General features: G+C 48.0%; 1 long non-coding RNA gene across 1 annotated transcript; it reads left to right on the forward strand.

The window, feature by feature from the left end:
• The first annotated feature begins 1778 nt into the window (after positions 1-1778).
• LOC134556985 (uncharacterized) lies at positions 1779-5953 on the forward strand. The gene is made up of 3 exons (XR_010081969.1): positions 1779-2112; positions 2440-2519; positions 5259-5953. It is a non-coding gene; the product is annotated as an uncharacterized LOC134556985 (long non-coding RNA).
• The last annotated feature ends 4793 nt before the right edge of the window (positions 5954-10746 follow it).

Here is a 10746-nt window from a genome sequence, read left to right on the forward strand (position 1 = left end):
AACGTCCCCATATTAGATCACTGCAAAGTCACAGATTGCAAAGACCGTGGAGGACCTGTGTGGGCCTAAAGCCACCTACGGTCCAGGAGCATGCTTTCTAGTCAGTTCTGAATGTCTAAACTGAGGAAAACTTGCCCAGGAATTAAAGCACAGAAGAGGCTGTGGATTTCCTGCCTCCTCCTGGAGGTATGAAGCACTTTCCTGCCTCTCCATTCCTTGAATTCATCTCTGCAGCTTGGTTTTGGCAGTGCTTTTAAGGAGGGCTCTCAGTCAGCTGCTTCTTAAGGGCAGCCAAAGCCATTTGCTGTTTACCTCCTCTCAAAAGAAGGAAGGTGAAGGGTCTGCTTTGCTCCAGCCTCGTTAACAGTTGTTTCATTAATCACAGCTTTCCCTTCAAAACCAGAGACAATCTGTCCAATTAACATTAAAGCTCTGGCAGTCGCTTGTGACTGTGGGGAACTTTGCAAGCAGCACTTTGACAACCATCACTGTAAGTTTCACATTTTTAAAGCTGCTCACAAACAAACCAGCCCAGTCTCACGCCGTTAATCCCCTCTGCTTCCTGCTTGCACAGCCTCCTTCCCATTCACTTTTGCATGAATCCCAGAAGAGCTGGGGTCCCACAGTGCTTGTCCCAGACCCCTGGGATTATGTATGTTCCTTTGTGTTACACCCTGGACTGCACCTCAGCTGAAGTCAGAAAGAATCATCATATTAAAATGCAGGTCCAGCAGAAAAGATCATTAGTAACGCCTTGTCTCCAAATGCCAGGTGATCAGAGAACAGTAGAAGTAGCCATGTGCAGAGAAAAAGTTACCCAGTTAACGCCAAGCCTCTTAGTCTAACCTTGACTGCAGATTTCAAAGTGAATTTCGAAGGCAAGAACAATTAAATACGCAGAGATAAAGGGGAAATGAGATAAGATGCAACATGGGTTTACGAAATGTAGATTGTGTCAGACGAACATGATAGCTTTGTTTTGATAAGATACCTGATTTTCTAGACAAAGGAAATGCTGCTGATCTCCTTTATCTTGGCTTCAGTCAGGTATCTGATAGGTGCCATGTGGGAAATGATTAGTGAAGCTGAAGCAAAGGAGGATTAGTAAACTGTAAGGTGAGGTGCAACTCTCTGGAGGGAATTTACCAAAAGAGTTTCTCATGGAACAGTTTGGGAACTGATCTTTTCTTCTTGTGGATGGTCTTGGCAATGAAAGCGAGATCCTGAGGCTAAAATCGCTCAGGACGCAGAACTGGAAGTTTTGACAACACAGAGAAGAATGAGAGTACGAGTCTGAAAAGAGCTAAGTGACCTTGAGAATCAGAATAACTGAAATGAGTGGGCAAACAGAAAGTTTGAGATGACAGGTCAGGAATATAAGGACTTGTGATAGTCTGAGATATAATGAGCTGCAGAGATGATGAGCAGCAATGGTTGAGGACTGTGTGGCCTGAGTGACTGCAACCTGAGATGTCAGGCAAAGAAAAGCTAATGCTGTCCTTGGATGTATCAGGAGGGATATTTCAGCAAATATAGACAAAAAATGGAGTCACTGACCATGTCTGGCTTCTTAAGGTCATGGTGGATAAGCTTAACCTTGCTTGAATGCAGAGGAGGGCTCGAAGATGGAAAACAGAACATTTGCAGGAGGTCAGAAGAGTCAGGAACAGCATGTTTCATTTGGTAAAAGACAGGTTGACATGGGAGAAGTTCCAGAGAGGTAAATTGGCTCCATAAGCTGTTGGGATACAGCTCCTGAAGCAGCTGTGGCATGAACACAGCGAGAACACGTCAGGGGAGGAAGTTCCCTGCCTGCTGGTGGAAGATAGACAGAAGAGAAGGTTCTGAGGTCTGAGCTTTTCCTTTCACACCTGCAATGACAAGGGCCAGAATGTCCTTGACATTCCCGTTCTCCCAGGCAGGGCTCTTTCCCTTGAGTTTTTCCCAGTACTCTGAACAGCTTTCTCATTCCTGATGCTCCTGAGAATCCCTCCAGGCTCCTGACAGAGACTCAGAACATCTGCGTGGGAAACTGAAGTGATGATTGCAGCACACATAAGAAAATCTCAAGTCTAATGCAGCCAGAACAGGCGAGAAAACCACGAAAAACAGGTCAGGAGAGGAGTTAGCTGGGTGTGAGAACACAAACTGTCTGTCCAGACTCCTGGTGGTCTGCCTGCTACCCTGTGCTATCCCCCTTTTACTGCTCCCTGATAGCATTTCCTGCCACTTTCTCCCTCCTTCACATCAACACGGGACAATCCCCTCTGTCTTTTGCTGCCTAAAGCTCCCTAAAGCTGTAAACTGGCATTTGGAACCCGGCGTGCTGGTAACATTTGTGCTGTGCATGTTTTCCCCTCCTGCCTGTTGCTTCTGTATTAAAGTAATTTTAACTCGAATAAGCTCTTTTCTTTGGCTTTCTATTTGCCTCATTTTCAGGCCTTTTGTGAAACTGGGACAAGTGTTTCCTGATGAACTGACTGTGGATTTGAGGAGCTTGCTGGGAAGGCTATTTACTGGTGGGTATGAACTGGGCTTAAATCTAAAGGAGCTGCTAATGCCTCGTCTGGCACAGGGCTATCACACGTGTCACAGCTTTGATTATTGCTTCCTGCCATGCTGGGAGGTCAATGTGAGATGAAAGGAGATTGGGAAACAGTCAGATTTGAGCAATCAAGGTGATACATCCCTGGATGGGGCTGGGAGGGAGAGAGGGGAAGGCTTTGGCGAGCCTGCAGGTTTTCCTTCTCAGCTTTGGGCCAGCAGCACACATGCTGTAATTACATGTAGATGCTGGTGTCCTGGGGAGAAAGCTGTTTAAGGGAAATTCTTGCAAAGTTTTCTCCCCCGCTGGGATGATTGCATTAACAGGTGCCAGGCACAGGGGAGCCTGGTGGGCGCTGAGGAAAGATGAGGAAGGAGCTGAGATTTAGAAACTCTCAGTGAGTGACTTAAAAAATTAAAAAATGCAACCCAAGAGCTGCATCATGCCTTGGACCTGAGTCTGTCTGCCTGCCCCACCTCTTTAACATGATGTCCTGCAGTCATTTTGGTGTAACTGCTCCTCCTCTCAGAGCGTTGGGAGCTCTGCTGAATCCTAATTGTCATTGTTCTGTTCTCTGTCTGCAGCTCCCAGCTTCTGTAATCCAAGTTCTTTTCATGCACAGCACGGTGCAGAGGCTGGTGGGCAGGACTGGGATGGGGATCTCAGCTTCAGAGGGGCTGGGGACAGGCAGTGAGGGCAGCAAGGGGCACCTTCCCTGCCATACTCTGTTCTTGTGCTGGGCCACTTGTCCCAGCTGGGGACAATTCTGTGTCCACAGAGTGGCTTGCACACTCTCCTGGAACCACCCTTGCCATACCTCCTAAAAACCACCATCACCTGTATTTTTTCAGAGCAGGAAACTCAGGCACAGGCAGTGAAAGTGGTCCAAAGGCAGTGTTTACAAACATAAAAAGTACCCTGGGGTTTTTAGCAGTTGGTGCTTGAATCAACATTAAATGAACCCATTTCCTGTGTGACAGGAGCATCCCTCCCCCATCCATCAGAGGTGTCCTAGCCCAGCCACAGGTACCTGCCTGGTGGCTTCTGTGTCACCTCCTCCTTGCCCCAGCTCTCCCTAGAGCTGGTCTGGGTGGGGAACACAGCTCTGCCCCTGCCCAAATGCTCTTTCAGATGCTCCTGTTCAGTGCTAGGCTTTCTCTCCGTGCCTGTGTGGAGCTGCCAGGGCAGGAAGCCCTCCTCCCTGTCCCGTGGGAGCTCTGTGTTGGCAGATGGGTGGTGAAACTCTGAGTGTTGGTATTTGTCCCCTCCAGAGCAGGTCAATGCCCAGCACTTGAGGGCCACGGCACCACGACCTTTTCAAAGCTGGGACAGATGGCAGTGGCTCTGCAGAGAAAGGCCAGGGCAGGAGGGCACCTGGCAGCCTTTCCAAGAGTCTGCTGCTGTGGCAGGACGTACAAGGCTCCCAGCACAGACGTGGTTATGGACAGCTCCTCAGCTGCTCCGAGCTGCTTTACACCACTGCCTTCAGTGGGGCTGCAGTGTTTGAAACAGTGCTCAGCCCTTGATGCTTCTCTGATTCTGCCTGAACTTGGGCCAGCAGTGCCCTGGCAGCCCAAAGGGCCACCCCTGTCCTGGGGGGCATCAGGCCCAGCATCTCCAGCTGGTTGAAGGAGGGGATTGTCCCACTCTGTGCTGGGCTGGGGTGGCCTCACCTCAAGTGCTGGGGGAGTTTTGGGCACCAAAAAAAAAAAAAAAAAAAAAAAAAAAAAATTAAGGTGGTGAGAGAGTGTCCAAAGGAGGGACATGGGGAGGGGGAGGGTTCTGGAGGGGCCATAAGAGGACTGGCTGAGGGCACTGGGATGGTGCAGCCTGGAGAAAACTGGGGGGAGACTTTTTGGGATCTGCAGCTCCTCCCGAGGGGCAGCTCCAGCTCTGCTCTGGGACAGGGACAGCACCCAGGGCACGGCTGGAGCTGGGCCAGGGCAGGCTCAGGCTGCAGAGCAGGGAAAGGTTCTTCCCCCAGAGGTGCTGGCACTGCCCAGGCTCCCCAGGGAATGGGCACGGCCCCGAGGCTGCCACAGCTCCAGGAGCCTTTGGACAGCGCTGCCAGGGATGCCCAGGGTGGGGTTGGTGGGGTCTGTGCAGGGACAGGGGCTGGGCTGGGTGATCCTGGTGGGTCCCTTCCCATTTAGGATATCCTTTGATTTTATGACTCCTCCACACTCTGTGAGACCACTTAACTCATTTTGTAATCACACTCCAAAAGTCTGACTTTCCTCTCCCTGGTGCTTAGAGAGTCCTACCCAACAGAGGATATGTAAGAGGTGGATCCATTTCTGACCTCTCCATCTCAGCCATCCAATCTTGTTGTCCATCCTGACCTGGACTGAAGGCTGTAGAGAAGAGGGGATGGGTTTACTGCCTGCTGCTAAGTGCCCTGCATGAGATCACTTCTGGGGAGCATGAAAAGAGGTCAGAACTGAACTTGCAGATGAAGCACAGTGATGCCCCCCTCAAAAATATGCCCTGCCAAGAAATTTCCTTCATATGAAAGCAAAATTTAAATGATATTTGCTTTTCAGAGCCCATCTATATCTCACTCTATGTCAGTCTAAGAATTATCTTTTCCCCCTGTGTCAGTATTGCAAAAACAGGCTGCAGGTGTATAGCTCAGAAAAAAAACCCCAAATTATCTAGCCCAGGATCCTAGCAGCTGTATTTTCCATGTGATTTTTGAATTTCTTGATTTCAGGGTAAGACATGAAGGTTTTTGGTGTCTGTGTGAACTCAGTGAAACACTGGAATCCACCCCACAGATTTAGAGATGCTGAGATGCACAACAGGATTGGGACCCAGATCCAGAACTATTCTAGAGCAGAGAGAATGGACAAAGCTCTCTAGAGAACCCACTTGGGTAAAATTACCTTCCTGGCCAAATGAGATGAAGCATGGAGTATGTTTAATTTGTGTGTTACATTATTGTTAATAACAGTATCTCATTAAAGCATCTCGTGACATCTTAATGAGCAAGAAATCAAAAAAATCAAGGAGGCTTTATTGAATTTTTCTTTCAACTCCAGCTCTCCAGGTTTGAATGAATCCATCATTGGAGACAGTGCCTTGTTTGTCTGATTGTCTCTTCAGCTCAGCCATGTAAGCTGTAGCTTTATTGTCTAGAAACTATCCTTAAATTAAAGTCGTCATTCTTAGGAAGATGATTGCTTGAAGGGGAGATTAACCTTTACAATGTGATGATGGAAGCTGTTGTTCATTTCAAGAGCCCCTGAAGATTGCTGGGAGCTGGAAGTGATGGAAACTGGACTGGGATTTGGCACCACAGATGAGAGGTGGGAATGGAGTTTGTCTTTGACGGGGCTCCTCACTCTCATTTCATTGCAGGATTATTATTTAGGTATTAAAAATAATGATAAAAACTAAATAAATATGTTTAGAAGAGCCTAAATCCCATCTGTATTATCTGTATGTGTGTGCAGCATCTCATGCAATAAGGTCCCTGTCCCTGTCTGGGAACTTTATGTGGTCCTAAATAAGAGCAGGGTGATTTATAAATAGCAGAGTGGTGAGTTTAGTTTGTGACATGCTGAACATTCCCTCTCCTTCTGCTGCTGGCTTGGAGGAGAGACAACCACCTTGTCCACAGCCTCCTGCAGGTAGAAAGCCCTTGGAATTATTCTTCCTATTTTCTTTTAATAAGGAGGACATGAAGGCTGTGCCTATCAACATTACAAGCCCTGGCCCCTCAAACTGTGCCCCCACTAAAGCCCAAAAGGATAACCTGGACTGTGCAGGTGGAGCTGTGCCCTTGGGAGGGGAAGCAGAGCTCCAGAAAGGTTCAACCACAGCAAACCCAAACCCTCACCAAGGTTACACAAGTCCTGCAAGGACAGGAGTGTAGCTCTGACTAAACAGTCCTGTGTGAAATGACACCAAGTTGTTTTCAAGCTCTTCTGTGTGTGATTGATCTCCTGTAACGGGACATGTGCAATTAGCCAGCAGCTCTGCTATTAATAACTATCCCCGAGCATGTCGATGAAATGAATTGGTGTCTCTGTGGATTATTGCCTTTCTCCATCTGACACTTCTCTGGATGAGTGATACAGAACAAAAAGGGAATTTTAAGAGTATATAATTGAGTGTGTATTAGGGTTTATGAAGAGATTCCTACAATAACTGTCATGTTCTACCTGATGGAGTAGCTGTTATGTGAACATGCCAAAGAACCACTTTCCTTGCTGTGATCTTTGTTCTCACTTGCTTTGCCTGCATTATCTGGAAATCTCTTTTAGCTGATGCCACTGAATGCAGCCTGAGTAATGACTTGAGTGCAAAATAAGGACAAGAATAAAGAATGAGGTGAACACTTTACTGTCAGAGGCCTCAAATGGGGCACCAAAGTGAAAGGAGGCCCACGGTTTCAGAGGTAGATAGCTTGTGCTGCTTCCAGCAGTGACAGATCCTCTGGAAATCAGGACACCTCGATTTATATCCTGGTGGAAACTGAGGATCCAGGCACCACTGCACTGTCAAACCTCTGCTCCAACAGGGACAGCTGCATCAGCAGAGGAAGAGAATGAAGGCATGGAGGGATGAAGTGACTTGCTTTGAGTGTCACAGCAGGCAGGTGGCACAGCCAGGAGAGCAGCTCTGGGTGCTGGGTGTCCCAGATTCTCAGCTGGAGAGTCCTGGCAGGGTTGTGCTGTTGCCAGTGTGAGGAAAAGTGATTCCTCAGAAATGAAAACTTACCTATAGTCTTAAACACAGTTCTGTGGAGGATCCAGCAAGGTGGAAACCGAACCTTTATGTGCCATTGGTGGCCTTTGCTGAGGGTGTGTTGGAGCCCTGTGACCCCAGGACTGAGCTGCCATCCTGCTGTGATACCCAATGACAACAAAAGCTGTGGGGTCTCTGCGACCACCCCATGCCAGGGGGAGAAGGGGGAGATTTGTTTTCCTGCTCTTTGAAACCTTGCTGTGTGTCACTGACCTCAACAGAGATACCTGCTGCTCTCATCTACATGCCAACAAAATATCTTGGCTCTGAGGAGTGGGAACAGTCCTGGGATTTGGTGGTGTTGGGGTGCTGTCATTACATTTACATCCAACCACGCAGAGAAAGCTCCCTTTGCATCCCAGCTTTCCCACCACCAGCCCAGACCCTTTTCCATTGTTGCTCTGGATTTTTCCAGCCTATTTTCTTTCTCTGTCCTTACTTCTTTTTCCACCTCCATTTTTCAGTTTGGTTTGTCACACACACACATGGAATCACACACTCAATCCTCTCAGAGCCTCAGGCCTGCCAACAGATCTCAAAGGCAGAGGGGCTGAGGGATGCCCTGTCACCTTCTGCCCCTCCACGTCCCCCCTGCCCTATTCCCCACTGATCTATTGCCAAGGACAGGTAACCTCAGACAGAAAGATGGATGCCACAATTACATTCCCCTTTTCAGCAGCTCTTTCCCCTTGCCTCCTCCTGATGGAAATCGTGGGCAAGAAAAATCTATTATTACTCTCCAAATCATATCAAATATTTATCAGGGTAATTCTCTAGTTATCACCACCGATTGCAAGCCTCAGTCACGTACTAAATCTTGTTAGTGTCATCCCTGGGAACGTGGCTCGTCTGTCTCCTCAGCCGAGCACTGCACAGACCAGGCTGCCCCAGGGGAGCTTGGCTTATGGAAAAGCTGTGGGGAAGGAGGAGGTGGAGGTGATCAAAGGTGGGCACGAGCTCCCCATACCCCCACATCCTCCCAGGGCACGAGGTGAGCTCTGCTCAGGGGCAGGCAGGGTGGGTGTGGGGAGGGGAGGCCAGCTGGGTGTCTGGGTTTGGCAACACAGGTGTCTGTCAGGGAAAACTGGAGTTTCCCTTGGAATGGAGAATGAAACCCCCTCCCTCCAAATTATTATAATTTTGAAATTAGGAGCTTTCAGGCTAAACTATGGGAATAGGAATAACAGTTCTTTACTAGGAATGTTAAAAATACAAATGCAGTAAAAAAAAAAAAAAACCCAAGCAAACAAATAAAAGTCCTAGAAAACCCTGACACAGTCAGAGTTATGACCTGACACCCTGTTGGCCAGGGTGTTGGAAGCAGTCCAAATAAATCCTCCTGGAGTGACAGATGTGGTTCTGCTGGAGCAGAGATGATCCTGCAGACAGGTTCAGTGGTGGTGAGATGAGTCCAGTCTTCCTCTGGGAATCCAGTGGAAAAGAGGAATGTCTGGGGTCCCTGTGTCCCCATTTTTATCTGGGTAGGAATGGTTGGCTCCTCCCCACTGGGTGGAGCATCTCCCAATGGATGATGGAATGTGTCAGTCACTGGTGAGCCTCAATGGCCCATGAACAGAAGATATCCCCAGGGTGGGCAGTGGTGACAGAGATCACAAACACTGCCCCACCTGGTTTAACAGCTGGGCTGTGATCAGAAGGCATCCACCCTCCTCCCCCTGGAGTTACAAGAGATAAAGAAAAACATCTCCCCAACTGCTTTCAGCAAATGAAATAGAACACACTTTTTTTTTTGTTCATAACCCAAAACACTGGGCCACACAAATGAGGAAATGGTGATGTTCAGAGAAGCTCATTCTTAATCAGAAACTGTCTGAAACAGCCTTGAAAGGAGAGGTGTGTTTTTGCCCAGGAGCTGTGTGGGAAGTCAGTGGCAGCGACCAGAACACAGCTCAAGGTCTCTGGCTCTGGTGACACGATTGCTCCTTTTGGAGCTCTGTGGCTGGCTGGAAGCAGCACTGTCCTGGGGGTTCTGTAAGTCAGGGCAACCTTGACATCCCTGCAAGCCCTGCCAGGCAGCCTCCCCTTCCACCCACCCTGTGCAGGACTAGCAAATGCAGCCACTCGAGCAGGGCTTTTGTTGTCGTGGTTCTTGGCACCAATATGTTTCCAGATTGTACCTATTTTTAAACTCTTTATTGGGTCAGATCTGGACAGCTTGGAGACTTCAGCTCTTCCCTCTCTCTACCCCTGTGCACACAACTTCTTGCTGCAAAGGGAAGAAATGAGCAGCAAATTCCCTCTGCCAGAACCAATCAATCTGGCACCTGTCATCAGCATCACAGCAGCTATAAAATATTTAATTTCTTAATGATGAATTGGCAGATTGTTTAAAAAAGACAACAAGGAAACAAAGAAAAGGAAACAGACACTCACAATCTGCAGTCACACTCTTTGCCAGGCTGAGCCTTTGGAGCTGATAGCAGGAATGTTTTTTTCCATCCCAGCTACCTGACAGTGCCGTCTATTCATATAACCCTGCTGGTTGTCGTGGGGATTTTCCTGCTCAGTCACTGGACCCTTGATTTGCCATCCTAGTGTCCCATCACTGATTCCTGATCAAACTCAGCCTTCAGAGTTGTTTTTTTTTTTTTGTCAGAAAATAGGCAAACAGCTTTTCAATGGCACCTCCTGCAGTGCTGTATGCTGGAATAAGTAAGGAAAAAGAATTACCAGGCTAGGTGAGAGCACAGGTACATCCAGCCAGGTATTCCAGTTCCAGCAGTGACCCACAGTTCATGTTTTGGGAAATGTCTAGGAATAGTTCACTCATAAAGTGCTGTTTCTCCTACAGCCTCCAGCAATCTGCAGCTCAGGGAGATCCTTGTGGTTTCTAGCTCCAGCTGGAATTTTCTTCCATGAGCTTGCCTAGTCATCTTTCAAAGTTATACAAACTTTGGGCATCCAGAAACATCTTCGCTCAAATAGTCCCATAGGTCTCGTATGTGAAGCTGAATATCTCATTTTGTTTTCAGCATATCTCCTACTAATTTAACTTGATGTTCCCAGCTCCTGCATTAAAGAGACAGTGAAAAATCATTCTCCCTTCACCTCCCATCCCTTGAACATGTTTGGCTCACAAAACAGGGAGAGACAGAGAGAGGCCTGGGTTAATGGAGACCAGGGTTGGGAATTTGCAGTGGACCATCTGATTCCAGAGGATGTCAGCTTGTGTGTGCCTGTGGATTCCTTCTGCCTCCAGTTCCTACAGCTGTGAGCTTGGAGGGGAGCCAGAGTCCTCACCTGCATCATGGATTTTTTGGAAGTGCATAAGGTAATTCTGGTGAGAGTCACCTCAAGGAATCCTGTCAGTACATGCAAGAAAACTGCCTGACCAAACTGATTCAAATATTGTGATATTTGGGGGGGGGGTGGTGTGGTTATTTTGTTTTTTCAACTTCTAATTCCTCTTATTGGAGGCTTCTAATTAC

This window comes from Prinia subflava, chromosome 12 (genome assembly GCF_021018805.1).
Source record: "Prinia subflava isolate CZ2003 ecotype Zambia chromosome 12, Cam_Psub_1.2, whole genome shotgun sequence".
Taxonomy (NCBI): Eukaryota; Metazoa; Chordata; class Aves; order Passeriformes; family Cisticolidae; genus Prinia; species Prinia subflava.